Source organism: Schistocerca gregaria, chromosome 6 (assembly GCF_023897955.1).
Source record: "Schistocerca gregaria isolate iqSchGreg1 chromosome 6, iqSchGreg1.2, whole genome shotgun sequence".
NCBI classification, from domain to species: Eukaryota; Metazoa; Arthropoda; class Insecta; order Orthoptera; family Acrididae; genus Schistocerca; species Schistocerca gregaria.
The window spans coordinates 538,012,741-538,031,936 of record NC_064925.1 but is presented as its reverse complement, the minus strand read 5'-3'; the positions used below and the strand labels follow the sequence as shown (position 1 = coordinate 538,031,936).

The 19,196-nt window shown below is 41.1% G+C and overlaps 1 non-coding gene across 1 annotated transcript; it reads right to left on the bottom strand.

Moving 5' to 3' along the window:
- Nucleotides 1-2,190: 2,190 nt before the first annotated feature.
- Trnas-cga (transfer RNA serine (anticodon CGA)) lies at nucleotides 2,191-2,265 on the bottom strand. Its single transcript has one exon. It is a non-coding gene; the product is annotated as a tRNA-Ser (tRNA).
- Nucleotides 2,266-19,196: the final 16,931 nt, after the last annotated feature.

The following is a 19,196-nucleotide window of genomic DNA, read 5'->3' as shown; positions in this document are numbered from 1 at the left end:
TACTTCAACCCTCAAAGCTACCCATTCTTCTTCTACTGTATTTCTTTCCCCCATTCCTGTCAATTGCTCCCTTATGCTCTCCCTGAAACTCTGTACAACCTCTGGTTCTTTTAGTTTATCCATGTCCCATCTCCTTAAATTCCCACCTATTTGCAGTTTCTTCAGTTTCAATCTACAGGTCATAACCAGTAGATTGTGGTCAGAGTCCACATCTGCCCCTGGAAATGTCTTACAATTTAAAACCTGGTTCCTAAATCTCTGTCTTACCATTATATAATCTATCTGATACCTTTTAGTATCTCCAGGGTTCTTCCATGTATACAACCTTCTTTGATGATTCTTAAAACAAGTGTTAATTATGATTAAGTTGTCCCCTGTGCAGTTTTCTACCAGGCGGCTTCCACTTTCATTTCTTTGCCCCAGTCCATATTCACCTACTATGTTTCCTTCTCTCCCTTTTCCTACTACCGAATTCCAGTTACCCATGACTATTAAATTTTCGTCTCCCTTCACTATCTGAATAATTTCTTTGATTTGATCATACATTTCTTCAATTTCTTCGTCATCTGCAGAGCTAGTTGGCATATAAACTTGTACTACTATAGTAGGTGTGGGCTTCGTATCTATATTGGCCACAACAATGCGTTCACTATGCCATTTGTAGTACCTTACCCGCATTCCTATTTTCCTATTCATTATTAAACCTACTCCTGCATTACCCCTATTTGATTTTGTGTTTATAACCCTGTAGTCACTTGACCTGAAGTCTTGTTCCACCTGTCACGGAACTTCACTAATTCCCACTATGTCTAACTTTAACCTATCGATTTCCCTTTTTAAATTTTCTAACCTACCTGCCCGATTAAGGGATCTGACATTCCACGCTCCGATCCGTAGAACGCCAGTTTTCTTTCTCCTGATAACGACATCTTCTTGAGTAGTCCCCGCCCGGAGATCCAAAGGGTGGACTATTTTAACTGCGGAATATTTTACCCAAGAGAACGCCATCATCATTTAACCATACAGTAAAGCTGCCTGCTCTCGGGAAAAATTACGGCCGTAGTTTCCCCTTGCTATCAGCCGTTCGCAGTACCAGCACAGCAAGGCCGTTTTGGTCATTGTTACAAGGCCAGATCAGTCAACAATCATCCAGACTGTTGCCCTTGCAACTACTGAAAAGGCTGCCGCCCCTCTTTAGGAACCACACGTTTGTCTGGCCTGTCAACAGATACCCCTCCGTTGTGGTTGTACCTACGGTACGGCTATCTGTATCGCTGAGGCACGCAAGCCTCCACACCAATGGCAAGGTCCATGGTTCATGGGGGGGAGGGGGGGACCTCTTTATGTACAGCATGCAAAATCCCAGTGCGAGCCTCTAACTTGATCTGAATCAACTAGGCCTGGCAGATCGCTCCCTGAAATCCACCTGCTTGGTAAAGTTACGCACTGAAAATAATTCAACGCAGTGTGAAGTGAGGTGATCCTACCATTGAATTCCAGGTACCATCCTTCTCGCGATTTTTATCTTCATGAATCTCATGAGAGGGCTTTGCTACTTACCATATTAAAGACGTGGCCCAGGTTAACCCCAATATTTATCACCAAATCTTAGCATGCGCAAGTTGATATAAACATTACAAGATTTTTAAATGGAATACACAACAAGGACATCCAAATGAGATGTGAAACTAAGTTACAGTGAAGAACGGTACGGTTGGCAAAGGTAATTTAACCTGAAACCTCTAGCCATATTAATGTCGACCAACATAGCCGCGAGATGGAGCCATTGATCGCATTGTCATACTGAAAAGAGAACTCCCTCTACACGAAGTCATGAGAAGCTAGTCTGAAATTAATTAAATATTTACGAAGATATGACTCGATTGCATCCGAACGAGAGATTCTCACCTTAACCTAAGTCTCGTCCCAGAAAAGCAAGTGATGATGGCTGGTGATCAAGTTCAAACTGAAATGGTACAGTAGTTACCGCACCATGAGCAGCAGGTTTCGCTACTCGCTCGCACCGGGAATAAAAACTACAATTTACTGCACGACGCGGCCAGCCGCGGGTTCAGCGGAACCCCATGTGGACGGATGGAGAATGTGTTAGGCTTCATTATACATGAATGAGATTTTCACTCTGCAGCGGAGTGTGCGCTGATACGAAACTTCCTGGCAGATTAAAACTGTTTGTCCGACCGAGACTCGAACTCGGGACCTCTGCCTTTCGCGGGCAAGTGCTCTACCAACTGAGCTATCGAAGCACGACTCATGCACGCTACTCACAGCTTTACTTCTGCCAGTATCTCGTCTCCTACCTTCCAAACTTTACAGAAGCTCTCCTGCGGACCACTTGCGGAGCACTTGCCCGCGAAAGGCAAAGGTCCCGAGTTCGAGTCTCGGTCGGGCACACAGTTTTAATCTGCGAGCAAGTTTCATTATACATATTTATACATGTCGTGTATCATGTATTAATTCTACTTGAATGCACATAAACATTCCTAATCCTCCTCTCACCTTTCCATAAAGCGTGGCCAAATACTAGTTGGTGTACAGCAGAAGTAGTTCTGTGGTGTAGTAGTGCCAACCTTTACTCCTGGGTAGGGGATCAGAGATACAGTGCAGGCAGGTCGAAGTCGAAGACGTTCCAGTATCATAACATTTGGGGTGGAGAGGTTGGTCACGACCAAGTGGTTCGGCCATCCCCTCCACCGGTACCCAGGAAGACCTCCGGGTGACCGCCCTATTCTGGAGGTCCTACAGAAGACGGGTAAGTGAGCAGACGTGCCCTCAGTGCGTCTGTCTCGGTGTTCACAAGAAGAAAGGTATTTGAATATTTGAACTGATTCTTTTTTTATATCCAGCTTCAGATTATGTAGGGAAACGAATGTACGCAATGATTTGCTTTCTCGCTTATTTCGGAAATCTTGTATGGAAACAGAGTAGGCGCCCCATCCTTTGTACAAAGCCATGTAGTGTCGTAATCTACAAAGTCTCATCAGTAGTTCCAATGTATAAATTCTATCGCGCAAATCGAGTGCAACGAAGTATATACAAAAGCGAGTGATCTATTTTGGTCGAAAAATTGAACCGTAGAGATTTTTCTTTGTGTGGGGGTCTTAGAACATGTAGTACGTCCCATGCTAATAATAGTGAACATGGCTGATCATTGGGCAGCCAAATTATAACATCGAACGGTCACATCGTAATTCGCCGCCTCACGGCATAGTTAAATTGATTGCCGTTTCCATTCCCTTTGTAGTTGGATGAATTGTAATTCCACGTGGTTGATCATTCATTGCCGGAGGGCACGAGTTCAGATAGCGACAAAACAGATATCACTCCGCTAAATCCTTCGACACCGTATGGTAATGTGTCTGGTCCCCAGCTTGTCCGTTATCCTCCTCTCACGTAGTGGACGTTCTATGTAAAGTAATGCTAGAATTTGGTAGTAGACATTTTGGCCAAACGCAGTTCAGTCTTGTCCGTGGAACAATAATGTGCGTGCAGATTGCCGGCCGAGGTGGCCAAGCGGATCTATGCGCTACACTCAGGAACCGCGCGACCGCTACGGTCGCAGGTTCGGATCCTGCCTCGTGCATGGATGTGTGTGTTGTCCTTAGGTTAGTTAGGTTTAAGTAGTTATACGTTGTAGGGGACTGATGACCTCAGATGATGAGCCCCACAGTGCTCAGAGACATTTTAACAATTTTTTGCGTGCAGTTTAGCATATAAGATAGCCAAGCTATACGTTGTAAAACTGTTATCTCTGTAAAGTGGAATAATTACTGTAATTTCTGTAAAGTGGAGTAATTATGTTTAAAATAAATAGGTTATGAATGATCATCAATCTTTAACATGAAATCACAATGAAGTCAATCTAAAGAGAATTCATTTATAGAAAGAAAAGAGTTATAAAATAAAACAAATATAGAACGCAGGGACCCATACATCAGCGTGTGAGCCCTTCAGCCCCTTCCTTAATAACGTGCAAAAAAGTACACACTCTGTTTTCCAGGTAGCGCACTCAACTACCTCCCCCCCCCCCCCCCCCGAATTATCTGTTGCGCCACTTCCATTCAGTTGCAATGACTTCCTCTTTTATTAACGTCAACGTCAGATGCCGGTTTCCGACTGGCTGTGGACCAGTATAGAAACAAGAAAATCCACAAAACTCACGAGGGCTGCGTAGAGCAGAAATACGAACGTTGGCAGAGGGTTTTAAGAAAGTACAGACAAGAGCATAGTTTACTCTTCTTCCCAATAATACGGTTATCTTTCTCTGAGCACTATGCCACTAAACTTCTGAGGTCATCAGTCACCTAGAACTTAGAACTAATTAAACCTAACTAAGCTAAGGACATCACAAACATCCATGCCCGAGGCAGGATTCGAACCTGGGGCCGTAGCGGTCGCTCGGCTCCAGACTGTAGCGCCCAGAAGCGCACGGCCACTCCGGCCGGATACGCTTAACTTTCATTTGGCGTCCTCTGCTAGCCTGAGTGTAAGAAAGATTGATTAATTCCCACACCACGGTTAACTTTGAAAACGAACAAGTGCTTAAATGCTGATAGGAGCTCACCACCATTCTCCAAACCATCTGAGACAGGATTAGCGTCAAGGGTTGTGGTGTCTCACCCACATCTCTAGAAGAAGTGTCTACTGTACCACGTTCAGAGAAGAAATATTTACCTCTTCGTCTCCGATACAAGTCGAGACAAGAATCCCTCAAAAAAGCACTGCCCACCAATCAGCAGAAGTTCGTTGGTGCTAGCCAATCGTGTAATTTTTCAGTTGTTGATTTCTCCCACTAAGGGCTTTGTAAAAATCGGAACACAATCGTTTGTCTTCTTGCTTCCACGTCAAGGCCCTGATTTCCTCTGAAAAGTTTGGGAGACGGTCAGTACCCTCCTTTTTTTGTCTCCTGTTTTTAGAATATCTTTATAGCATTCATTTTGAATTCTGAGATCGAGCCCAGAGCGCCCGTCATTTCTGGGCCAGACTGACAACGCAAGAACGCATCCCCCCTAAGGCGACTTTTCACTTTCAAGTCAGCCCTCGGTTCACCTGAATGGCTGCGCTCCGTGGCTGCACAAGACGCTGCCCCTGCCTTCTCTAGTGACACTGTCTGCCTACGGCCAGGGCTTCTAAGCGAGAATGTAGCTCCATGCAATGGTTCCCAATTACTCTATAGAGAAGACATTTATAAAGATGGCTTCTTGTCATTGAATCAAAAGTAAAGAGATCATTGGTCCACACGCGGCTTTAGTTGCTATCTGAAATGGTCTGCATGTCAGAAATAATCCCGGGATAAACTATGTTTTAACTGAATGTAACGAAAAAACGCATTTAGTAACTCCACAAACCGTACCATAAATTATGTCGAAGAGCAGCTACTAGTACGTGCAAATAGTGAGCCTGTCCAATAATATTACAGAGGTATCAGTATAATGAAGAGGTGAGGCAGCTGAAAATTCTTACTTCACTCGAACCTCTTTCAGTCAGTCACAGTTACAGTTCTGACGTAATTAGATTAACGTTAATTGTGTGTACTTTTGTGACTAGAGCACTTCAAAACGCAAGACCGACTCACAGACGAGTTCAAGCAGCATGCAATCTTCTCATCTTTGGAGAGTACGCACATTGTCTGGAGCGTTCTGGACTACATCGGCTGAAGCACTGGCTGTGACACCTGGTGTCATACACTCGATACATTTCATGTAGACATGTCCGTGCCGTAATGGTTACAGTGATGAGACGTAATGATGTTACCTCAAATTACAGGTTCCAAATTCACGGACAAAGGTAGACTAAAGTACTGGAATTACGGTGGTTACGCCGTGTCGAGGACTGGAATAGTGCTGTCTCCTGTCGACAGTCGCGGTACTTGCTCTAACAACCCTACCACAACAAAGGTCAAAAATTAATTATGATTGTAGTGTTTCTCACGCTGCTAAATATTGCATTTTCGGGCAACAACGAAGTTATATTATGTGGCAGGTGTCATTAGAGCACAGTTAATAAAGTCATTTCTTGAAATAATGGATAAACTAGGCACTCACCTTTTCGTGTTTCCCACGCTGGACTCGTTGTGAACTCATGGCTCAATCGTCGAAAATCTAGGTAATGATGATTCCAAGCTCGGATGCAAAGAGGCCTAGGTGTTATTCCGCGATATTCAAAAGTTTTATAGATGTGTTTCATGAACCATTCATCAAAATTAAACTTTTGCAAGTTAGGACAATGGTGATGTAAAAAAGTAATCAGCACTCCGAATTTAAGTCACACTTCTTTTTTATTACTTTTGTTGCAATACCACGTAACTCGTTTCAAAACATCACTTCACAATATAAATATCTTCCTCACTGTTAAAGTTCACATTTCATAAACTGACTACAATTTGCGTCTTTTTAACAGGACGACTAAAGCTTGACTCTGCAATAACCGCTTACGCGCCCAAAAATCAGAGATACAAGCACGTCAAAGATCATAGTGACAAAAGAAAGAATACACATAAGAATAATATCATTGCAATATTTACATATCGATGTATCGAAGTACCTCTACATTAATGAAATCAAATATGAATGTTGTCACAGAAATATGTTAACTATTTTACAGAAACACAGTAGAATATTGCTGGAATCGAGAGGTTGAGGTGAGGTGCATTAAGGGGGGGTAGAACGTCAAACAGGCCGACTTGGAGCAGGAGAGGCACCAAAGGACATTTTATTTTCTACTGTCTATACTTTTACAAATAAATTCAAAAAACTTTGTCAGCATGACCAGGAAGGAGTCAGGATTCACACTCATAGCAGTGGAAGTGCAAATACATAACAAGATAACTTTTTTTTAGGATATGAAATTTCATCATTTTTTCACTTACTGTTGGCTGCATTTGTTGCTACAGGTACATTTTTCTTCACAAATAAGAGAGATTCTTTGAAGAATTTTGCACAGCATGCAAACCATACTTACAGGTGTATGAAACTCTAGAATTTGCCAAATCTATTAAAATCTGTGGTAAAAATTGAGATAAGTAACTACAAAATTTGAATATTTTCTAAACATAAAGTTTAAAATGTAACAGATCATTCATTTGTTCATAAATTAAACAGATTCTAGAGTTTCTGACACCTGTAACTATGGTTTGTATGCTGTGCAAAATTCATCCAACAGTCTCTCTCATTTATGATGAAAAGTGTACCTATAGCAACAAATGCAGCCAATAGTAATTGAAAAAATGATGAAATTTCACACGTAAAAAAATTATCTTACTATCTTTTTCAACTTCCGCTGCTACGAGCGTGAATCCTGAATCCTTCCTGGTCATGCTGACAAAGTTTTATGAATTTACTTGTAAAAGTATAGACAGTGGAAAATAAAATGTCCTGTGGTGCCTCTCCTGCCCCAAGTCTGCCCGTTTGACGTCATACCCCCCTTAATGGTTACGTAATTCAAGTACCATTACATTGCATACGCGTCCTTTGCGCTTGAAGAAAGCGAGTGTATTGCAATTTATGTCTCTCGCTTGTTTATGTGGAATTTGTCGCTTACCACCACCACCATCAGTGACAGCTCGTAACAAACGGGCGAACAGAGGTGCAACTGTTGAGCATCTGATCGTCCAGAAGAACAAAGCGATTACCAGCAGTGTCTCCTCAACGACCATTAAGCGAACGTTGCTGCTTATGGGCCTCCGCAAAAGATGCCTGTTTCACGCACCCATGCTGACTGCTGTTCGTCGGTGAGGAAGGCTGGAATTTGCTCACCAGTACCGCAGCTGAACGTCCATTGAGTGGTGACAGGTCATATTTCCAGATGAGTCACGTTGTAATGCTCCATTGGACAGACGGCTATTGGACGTACAGCTCCCCAACAACCGTCTGAAGGGTTCAGACTGGAGGAGCGAGTGTTACGGTCCGGGGAAAGTTTTCGTGGAATTTCCTGCGCGATATAGTCATTCTAGAAGGCACAGTGCATCGACAAAAATACGCATCTATCCTTGGGGGCTGTGTCACTCCTACATGCAGTTTCTGTCTTCGTAGGCATTATGGCATTAACCAGCAGGATAAAGCAGCGTGTCACACAGCTGGCTATGTGCGTCCTTGGTTTCAAGAGCACCATTATGAGTTTACCGTACTCCTCTGTCCACCAAATTCCCAGGATTAAAACCGAGGCGAGAATCTATGACCCTACCTCCACAGGGCTGTTCAAGCCATGGATCGTCAGCAGAGAACCGTAGAGCATTTGCTCATGACACCGATGTGAGCATGGACCGATATCCTGGTCGGTGTTTTCCAGAACCTCATGGATTCTCTTCCTGTACGTCCGCGCTGCAAAATGTGGTTATCCAGGTTTTTGATGGGGGTCACATTAACGTGACTGGACCGTGTAAATAGAATGCGTCGTATTTCAGTGCTGCCCCCTCCCCCACCCTTCAATTGGTTTAAAACCTAAAACAGAAGCAAACTTTAACACCTGCATAACTTATATAACATTAAACGGAAGGGTACACATATCATTAAAGTATCTCCCAAGCACTAGGATTGTGAGCAGAGGTCTTCAGACTGCAACATGTAAATGAGGGGATTTGTTCTTTGAGTAGTTTTCGCCGACGTTCGCTGAAGTCAGTCCTTCCATTATACCTTTTGTTGTTGAAGCGTCTTTGTTTGCTTCTCCCTTACTCAATAGTCTCATCTGTATCCTGTACAACAATGTCGGGTTGGTTGTTGGCAGCAGCTGCACTCACCCTGAGGACAGCTGCCATTTTCTGGCTGGAACATTTTCTGAACTAGGCGATCCTTGTGGCAGGGGCCTGAGGAAACCAAATGAAAAGTATCGTGTGTCGAACGTAACTCTTAATTTTTTTATAATTTTTGCTATTTTTGATATTCTTATTGTTCATGTATCATGTATTTTGCGAATATGAGCTGAACAACTTGCAAATTAATGTTTATAAATATGCAACAAGAAAGTTCCGTGTGCGCAATTCGTGTCTGCGCCGCAGATCTTTTGTGAAGATTTCGGGGGAAAATCATAACAAATGTTTCACATTAACATCAGTTCTTTCAGTACAAATGCTATAAACAGTTGTATAACGCTTAAATAACAGACAAATCACAAGTTTGGACTGTCACTGGCTTCTGTACACTCGTATAATCGACGGTCCAGCTACGTAATCACTGTGTGCCGTTTTTCCATTTCCTTTTCGACATTGCGTTTCCTCTCGCATACGTTCCGCGCTGGACTTCTTAGGTTTTCTTGATTCCAAAGGGACGCGAACTTTCCTTTGACTACGTTTTATGAAATTTAGAGCATATTTACGAGTCATGTGAGACGAAAACATTGATTGTTTTCTAATTATTTATTTAATACCGATTTTCACTTATATGAGTTCGAATATTTTTATTGTGCCACTCTAGCTACTGTCAGTGCTGAGCAAGCTTTTCACTATGACATCCCAATCAACGTCGTAGCTAAACGTGTTTCGACGATACATCAACTTATAGTTTTACATCGACAGCTACGTATGTAGTCCAGAAGTCACCATATGGGGCGAGGCGGAAGGTTCCTATACAATTACTACAGTCTGATTAAAATTATTTGATAGTTGACATTTCACGTATATTTATCCAAACAGAGCGCTCAACTTCAGGCCTGAACTGTTCCCTGTACCCAAACTAGCGCGAAACACCGTCAGTTTACTTCCAGATCCTTGTTTTTTTTTCCCTTTTTGTCTGTAAATCCCGAATCCTGGGTCCGGCTCTTTTATTTCGGATGACACAAGATGAGCACACCCAAAACAACATACACACAAACCGACTGCAACGAAATAACGCACATTTCGTACACATCACTAGCCAAAGACCATGTGATTCTTTCGCACAAGACACGATTCGCCTTCATATATTCATGTATTATCGTCACAGAGGTCGGCCTACGGTAGGTAAACTTCATGAAACTGAATGTTTTGAAGGCAGCAAATGATCGTCGAAACTGGGTCTAAATAAATGTAAAAAAAAGGTCTTTTATGACGCAGAAGTAAAGTTACAGTTTGATGTACTGGGCCCTGGGTTCGAACCCTGTAGAGTGAAAATATTTTATTTTTTATTTTTAAATATTTATCAAAATAATTCTGATTTATATATTTTCAATTAGTTTCTTTCACTGTATTTTTTTATTTTTAATCCTTTGTCACATAATTGTCAACATTCTACTGACTTTTGTACTTTCCCTTATTTTTCTTTCGTATCGTTCTTTTTTCGTGTGGGTTCTGGCTGTGTCGCCTATAACCTCTAAATAAATTCCAATCAGAACTGCTCTTCGGTCGGTATCGCGTCAGCTTGCGTAGCAAAAGCAAGTTGTTACAGAACGCTTTGAGCGCTGAAACTGAATTTTTCTCTCTTGAGTTTGCTCCAACAGGTCAGCTTTAATGGCAGTGAACAAAGCGAGCTGCCACAAGTTGCTGACCACTGTTACCTCGGATACATGGCACACTAAGAGGATGAGGTTCGGTTGGGACACGAGTGTAAATTCAAAGCTACACAATGCTTTGTCTGCCGCAGCTTCAGTCACTGTTCATTTAAAATCAGTTGTGAAAAGAGTATCTCGCGTTCCCGCCATACCTGATGGCAGCATCTTCCAACGTCGGTCCACGTTACACGAATAACAGTTTAGCACTTGTCAAGTGATCCGCTGTGTTTCCTTATAGCCTTTAAACGGGTAGTGGCCGATGTGACAACACTGCAGCGTCAAATGATCAACGTCAGATATCAAGTAATTTTAAATGGGCTGTAGCGTTGCCTTTCTTGATACACTCGCAAATAGAGCGAGGGAAAAACTACTGCCTATATGCCTCCGCGTGAGTACTAATTTCTCATATCTCATCCTTTTGGTCCTTACACGAAACATATGTTGGCAGCAGTTGAATCGTTCTGCAGTCAGCTTCTGATAATGGTTCTCTAAATTTCCTCAGTAGTGTTTCTCGAGAAAGACGTTGCCTTCCCTCGACGGACTCTCATTTGTGTTCCCGAAGCACCTCGGTAATACTTTTTTGTTGATCGAACCTACTGATATCTTGTAGCCCGCCTCTGAGCTGCTTCAGTGTCTTCCTTTAAATATAACCTGATGCGGATGCCAAATACTCTAGAACAGGTCATACCAGTGTCCTGCATGCGGTCTCCTCTACAGATGAACCACACTTTCCCAAAAACCCTCCCAATAAACCGGAGTCGTCTATTCACCTTCCCTACCACGATCCTTACCTGCTTGCTCCTTTTCACCGTTACGTCCGGACATTCAAATGACGTGACTTTGTCAAGCAGGATTCCAGTAATGCTGTATCCTAACATTACTGGTTTGTTTCTTCTACTCACCCGCATTAACATACAAATTTCTGCATATAGTGCTAGCTGCCATTCATCACACAAACTAGAAATCTTGTCTACGTCATGTTACATCCTCCTTCAGTCATTCAACTTTGATACCTTCCCGTACACCATATCATCATCAGCCCGCGAGATCGTTTATGTGTATAGAAAACCACAGCGTTTCTATCAAACGTCCTTGGGGAGCTGCTGACGATACCCTTGTCTCTGATGAACAGAAGCACAAAGGTAATACTTTAACAATCACGCGCTTTCATCTACTCTGGTACGATCACGTCACAGACAACATAACGGGCCCCACTAGAAATACGAGCGCTGCAACGAGCTTGTGACGTCGCCACGGCGCTTACGTCACGAAGGTAGTCCTGAACCAAAGCCTTCTAGATGCTAGGCCTACGCACAGCGGCCATATTGGCACGTGACGTCACAAAGTGTTGGCCATCTTATCTTTAGTCGGCAGTCCTGTTGACGTGTATGTTGTGTTGAAAGTGTGTGCCACGTGAAACTGATAGAGATTTCATACAGTATTCGCCAACAGTTCTTCGAAATATGGGATACAAGTGTTGCGTTCCCTTTTTCCATGGAAATGATAAATCCCAATAAGGCATGAAAGTGCACATGTTTCGATTTCCCAAGTGAAGTTGAGAAATCGCTAGATTGCAGCTATTCCCAGACAGGAATTTGTGTCTACGCATCATCAAGGGTAAGTAAATGACAAAAAATTTATAGTGTGCTATTTGTTTCCATTGGACCACATTTGACAATTGTTTTTAAAAGCAGTTACGTATCATGTACCAGTATAATTTGTTCCTTAATTCTGGACCATTGCTGCGAGGTTAATACGAAGCTGGCTGTGAAAAGTCTCTCATATTAGCAACTATTATCAAACAGAATAGTTATATTAATTAATGTGGCTCGAAAATGTTTAGTATTCCTTATCATTCCTACCAGATTATTGAGTTTCCAGTACTTTTATTTGGAAGAGCTACAGAATGATTTTGTTCAGTTTTACATATACAGTTATTCGGAAATAATTTCAATTTGAGTAAAACAACTTAGAAAATTGTTTTAATGACTTCAGTGTTCGACAGATTAAGCAGTATATAAAGCAGAATTTCGAGGTAAGTGCATTGCGATTAAATTAACTGCACTCTGTGACACGAATTTCAGTCGAGGATATAGGAGAAACAATCTTTCCATGTTTAAGGTTCTAATGTTCTGGAGAAACAGGGAAATAAAATATATTTTTCGGGTTTTTGATTTATTAAACATTATGTCAGGAGGTGATCCATTTCGTTGAATGATCTGAGTTTCGTGTGAGGCAAGCAAATTTTGAAATGGAGAGGAAAATTTACGAAAACAACCGGGGAAACAAATTCTTAAATTCTGTAGGAGCTCCAGCTGCTTTATTTAAAACCGAACACGTCTGCTTGTTGTTGCATACTGCCGATTTTTTACTGCATGGAAACGTAGATCCTGAGGTAAAAGACAGAATTTAAATTTACAGTTTGTATTGAAGCCTAGAATCGCGTATTTAAGGCAAATCGTCAAAATAATTTTACATCTTGAAATAATATAGGGCAGTTTTGTTCAATTACTTTACACAATGATATAAATTTCGATACTTTCACTACAAGGCCATGTAGAAGAGGAAAGCACGAGAAATACATATGCGGTCTCAGCTCTAAGGCTCGTAAAGTTCGTATAGCTGCAGAGTCCTTAACAGCAGCGTTGCGATACTGACTGGGCATCAGTATGTGACGTCACAAGTGGTCGCGCAGGCCTGTAGTCTAGGTGGTGTTGCCTGAACTCTATTGCTCGCTCGCTCGTTCAGCTCAGCAGACAAAATGCGTTTGTAAACCTGTTGACTCGTAGCTGGGTGTGTAAGTACTCCACTGGAATCTGCTATTATGAAGTCTTACTGATTAACAGTACTAGAAGAAAATTTAATTTAAGATCAATACTCGATATAAATGGTATAACGGCTTGTTTATAGCATTTAGTCTCTTCTGCTTAACAGTACTCATTTCATACAAGAAGTGGTGCCTTATGCAACTGATAATCATTTTAGCATGATTTCATTTTATTGTACGCCGTTACAGCCGTAACAAATTATAAGTAGGCCTATGGACATCCGATCGTTGTTGTTGTTGTTGTTGTTGTTGTTGTGGTCTTCAGTCATGAGACTGGTTTGATGCATCTCTCCATGCTACTCTATCATGTGCAAGCTTCTTCATCTCCCAGTAGTTACTGCAGCCTATATCCTTCTGATTCTGCATAATGTATTCATCTCTTGCTCTCCCTCTACGATCTAATCTTCAGCATTCTTGTGTAGCAGCACATTTCGAAAGCTTGTATTTTCTTCTTGTCCAAACTATTTATCGTCCATGTTTCACTTCCATACATGGCTACCCTCTATACAAATACTATCAGAACGACTTCCTGACACTTAAAACAATACCCGATGTTAACAAATTTCTCTTCTTCAGAAGCGCTTTCCTTGCCATTGCCAGTCTACATTTTATATCCTCTCTACTTCGACCATCATCAGTTATTTTGCTCCCAAAATAGCAAAACTGCTTTATTACTTTGTCTCATTTCCTAATCTAATTCCTTAAGCATCACTCGACGTAATTCGACTGTATTCCATTATCCTCGTTGTGCATTTATTGATATTCATCTTACACCCTCCTTTCATGACATTGTCCATTCCGTTCAACTGCTTTTCCAAGTCTTTTGCTGTCTCTGACAGAATTACAATGTCATAGGCGAACCTCAAAATTTTTATTTCATCTCCATGGATTTTAATGCCTACTCGGAACTTTTATTTTGTTTCTTTTATTGCTTGCTCAATATACAGATTGAATAGCACCGGCGAGAGACTACAACCCAGTATCTCTCGCTTCCCAACCACTGCTTCCTTTTCATGTCCCTCGACTCTTTATATCTGCCATCTGGTTTCTGTACAAATTGTAAATAGCCTTTCGCTCCCTGTATTTTACCCCTGCCACATTCAGAATTTGAAAGAGAGTATTCCAGTCAACATTGTCAAAAGCTTTCTCTAAGTCTACAAATACTAGAAATGTCGGTTTGCCTTTCCTTAATCTTTCTTCTAAGATAAGTCGTAAGGCCAGTATTGCCTCACGTGTTCCAACATTTCTACGGAATCCAAACTGATCTACCCCGAGGTCAGCTTCTACTAGTTTTTCCATTCGTCTGTAAAGAATTCGCGTTAGTATTTTGCACCTGTGACTTATTAAACTGATAGTTCGGTAATTTTCCCATCTGTCAACGCCTTCTTTCTTTGGGATTGGAATTATTTTATTCTTCTCGAAGTCTGAGGGAATTTCACCTGTCTCATACATCTTGCTCAACAGATGGTAGAATTTTGTCAGGACTGGCGGTGCCAAGGCTGTCAGTAGTCCTAATGGCATGTTGTCTACTCCCGGGGCCTTGTTTCGAATTAGGTCTTTCAGTGCTGTATCAAACTCTTCACGCAGTATAATACCTCCCATTTAATCTTCATGTACATCCTCTTCCATTTCCATAATATTGTCCTCATGAGCATCGCCCCTGCATAGACCCTCTATATACTCCTTCCACCTTGCTTCTTTCCCTTCTTTGCTTAGATCTTCATAGGACTAATAACAGTAAGATTCCATAATAGCGGATTCCCGTAGACGATATAGTTTTCGTTTGTACTGAAATGCCTAGTTACGAGTTAACAGGTACAGAAACGTAGTTTGTCTGCTGATGTGAGCGAGCACAGACGTACCTTAGTGACGTACGTGCCGTACCCTGTCTTTTTCGTAGTCTTCGTGTCGGCTTCTCCGTCACAGTTCGCGACCGCTCGGGTCCCTGCAGGGCCCACGGGAAATCAACACGTAATTAAAAAGGTACCCATTAAAGGTGTTAACTTCGTCGTGAGCTAACAAGATCTTGCACGCATTTAAACATGGAGTCAAGAATTGAAGGGGTCGGAGAGATATAGTCATAAGCCACACTTTCGTCGAAATTGACATATTCTCGCTACGACATTTTTAACGATGCCCTCCTCATCTTGGACCGAAGAAGTTCCGTCTTTCTCCAGCATGTATCAAGTCATGACGTAGTGTAGTTCTATACTCTGCCACCTGCTGTTATTTTCAGAAGATACATAGTGACAATCCCCATCAAAATGGCTGAATGCTCATGTCCATCTAAACGCCCTCCGCACATTCTAGGCGCACATGGCCGTGACAGTAGTGTAAATGAGTATTCTCATTCTTTTGACAGTGATGGTGATGAGTCTCGGAGTCCATCAAGCAACAGTACTAGCTGAGAAGATGTTTCGGTAAGTATTAAAAAAATGGTTCAAATTGCTCTGTGCACTATGGAACTTAACATCTGAGGTCATCAGTCCCCTAGGAATTAGAATTACTTAAACCTAACTAACCTAAGGACATCACACACATCCATGCCCGAGGCAGGATTCGAACCTGCGACCGTAGCGATCGCGCGGTTCCGCACTGAAGAGCCTAGAACCGCTCGGTCACAACGGTCGGCTGGGCAAGTATACAAAAATATTTTTTACTGGTGGTCATTGTTGAGTGGCTTGTGACTTTGATCTCGAAACAATGGTCTCACAGTTGATCGTCGCCTTTTGTGTTAATGAGACATCTTGAGAGCCTATGTTTAATGACCGCTTATTGTAATAATAATATAGTTTCCACGGCTACAAACTTGTAAGAATATTTAGTTTTCAGTGCCACTTAGGCGGCATCAAATGATTTGTGTGACTTGTGACTGAATCTCACGGAAGTTCTGTGAATATTTTTCTATCCATATTACAGATTGAAATAAGTAGAGCAAATGAAGTATCACCCCACAAAAGAAGCTCCTCAAGAAAAAGAATGTGTAACATTGATCAGTGGAAAAAATTAAGGCCAAACGTCGACGTAACGAAGGTCAGCAGTATGTGTGTTCTAAAACCAACGAGACAGTTGAGGCAGCATCTTTGCGAAGTCCCTGTTGTTGTTCAAATAACTGCTATAGAAAACTAATTGGAGAAGAAGAAAATATTTTCCTCTCGTTTTCAGACATAGGGAACATCAACGCCAAGAATACTTACCTAATGTGTTCTATGAAAATGGTACCAAAAACCGAAGATTCATTTCATTTTTTTTAAAACACGAATCGACTTTATCCCGTTCTGCTTCACATTTCTTTCTTTCACAGATATCCAGAAAAGACTACAAAGCAAATTTCATCTAGAGCTGTGACGTTTTCATAAAATGTGAAAGCAAGAGAAATGGTAGTGATGATATGCAAGCAAGATTTCCTCAGAGTTCATTGTTTACAGAACCGCACAAGAAAATCACCTTGAAATTGATTTGCGAGACAGCAGGGACACCCTTTTCCTTGAAGTATTTGGAGTATTTGTCCCGAAATAAAGATGCAATTGTGAGTTCACATCCAAAGTATACTTTTTGAGGTTCTGCTGCCTGCTATAGTGACTGTTATATTTTGGTATAGCACCGACGAAGTCTGTGACACCTTGCACAGCTTCGTCTTGACGTTTATGTGGAATTTAACATAGGCTTCAAACTGCCGAAAATCGACACATGTTCAACATGTGATGCCTTTCTAACAGCAACGAGTAACCCAGAATTCTGTAGAGAAGAAATCACATAAAGGAAAAAACAACATGAGGTGCATCTAAGAAAGGCTGATAGCGGGCAAAATATGATCGTGTCTTTAACTTCTGTGGCTAAAGATACTGTGAAAGAGAACCACGTAATAGCAATGGACACCCAACAAACGTTTTCCACGCCAAAACTGGCAGCTGACAAAGGATTCAGTAAGAGAAAAATATGGAAGTGTAACTATGGTATCCACGATTGTGGGTCAAATAAGGGATACGTGTTTCTACGGGGTGACTAGGACGGAGGAAGGGGTTCAAATGAAGTTGTTAGCTGTTAATTAAAATATTTGGAGATAACTAACACTCAAGCCAAAACTCTCCACATAATCACAGATAACTGTAAGGGCCAGGCAAAGGATTGGTGTTTTATTGCCATGGAAAGGACTATCGTTGCCACCAAAAGATTTGAATTAGTGCAGTATTATTTTTCCGTGGTAGGTCATACAAGACTTCCTTGCAATCATGATTTTGGTTGCATTGAAATTTATGCGAGACACAGACGTCCAGTAGTATACACGCCAGATGAATGGGCAGAAGTAGTCAAATCTGCTAGTCAGAAAAATTTCCTTGTGACGAAAATGCGCAGAGAAGACTTCAGAAGCTTAGGCGATCAGAAGTCATTGATCTTGATACTCACTCTATTCAGATCTGGAGCTCCCATTCGTTTTAGTGAAGCGACTCAATTTAAGTTTGAGTATAAAGATCCCTTCCTCGTAAGTGTGAAGCACTGCTACTCAGATATAGGAACCATCATGTCAGTGGGTCTACGTAGCAAGAGGAAAGGAAGACCTGCTGAACCAGATCCACTTCACATGCCAATAAAATATAGAAAGCCACATCAAATTAATCAGAAAGACTGATGACATACTGTTTCTTATGGTGTACATACCTGCAGCCTAGCAAAAGTTTTTTTGTTCGTGTGCTGGAAATAATGTGAACGACGACAACATAGAAGAACTTCCTTGATTTCACATTTACAATGTAAAATGAAGTATTAGACGGACTTATCTGTAATGTATGTGTGTACGTTAAAGTGTACAAATTGTTGAAAATTACTAGTTGTTATATAATTTTCAAAATAAGAATTTTTTAAATATATTTTTTGTTCTAAATTATTTTCATAGAGACATAGTCATAAGCCGTACTCCACCGCATCATAATTAAAATTACTCTCATATTGATGTTACATAACAGAAAGAAGATAATCTATTTTACACAAGGTTTTCAATGTATTACAGTGTAATTAAAAGCAAGAGGGAAGTGTCTATTTTGTCTTCAACATTTTTATACTTCCATTAAACTTTAAAGTCGGTGCATCTCAAAACTAGTTGATGTGACTTATGACTATATCTCTCTGACCCCTTCAATTATTGAACTTGTAAGTAGGTTGTTTAGGTTTTTATGTTGGTAACGCCACGTAGCGCTCTGTATGAAAATCACTGACTGTGATGTGTGCAGTCTGTAGCTGGTTTGGATTGTTTGAATATTTGCTATTGTAGTGTTGGGCAGTTGGATGTGAACAGCGCGTAACGTTGTGCAGCTGGAGGTGAGCCGCCAGCAGTGGTGGATGTGAGAAGAGAGATGGCAGAGTTGCGGACGATCTGGACGTGTGTCCGTCAGAAGAGGAAATTTGTAATACTGGATGTCATGAACTGATATATATATATATATATATATATATATATATATATATATATATATATATATATATATATACAGTTTTGAACACTATTAAGGTAAATACATTGTTTGTTCTCCATCAAAATCTTTCATTTGCTAATTATGCCTATCAGTAGTTAGTACCTTTAGTTGTTAGGATCTTTTATTTAGCTGGCATTATTGGCGCACGCTGTATTGCAGTAGTTTGAGTAACGAAGATTTTTGTGAGGTAAGTGATTCATGAAAGGTATAGGTTATTGTTAGTCAGGGCCATTCTTTTGTACGGGTTATTGAAAGTCAGATTGCGTTCTAAAAAATTTAATTAAATTAAAAGAAATTGTCTGTCAGTTTAGTAATGATCAGAATAAGTAAAGAGAAAAATGTCTGAGTTTGGATCAGCTGTTCGAAAATCAAATAACGTAAGAGGTTTTCCAGCACTCTGATTTAAAAAAATTTCTATTGAA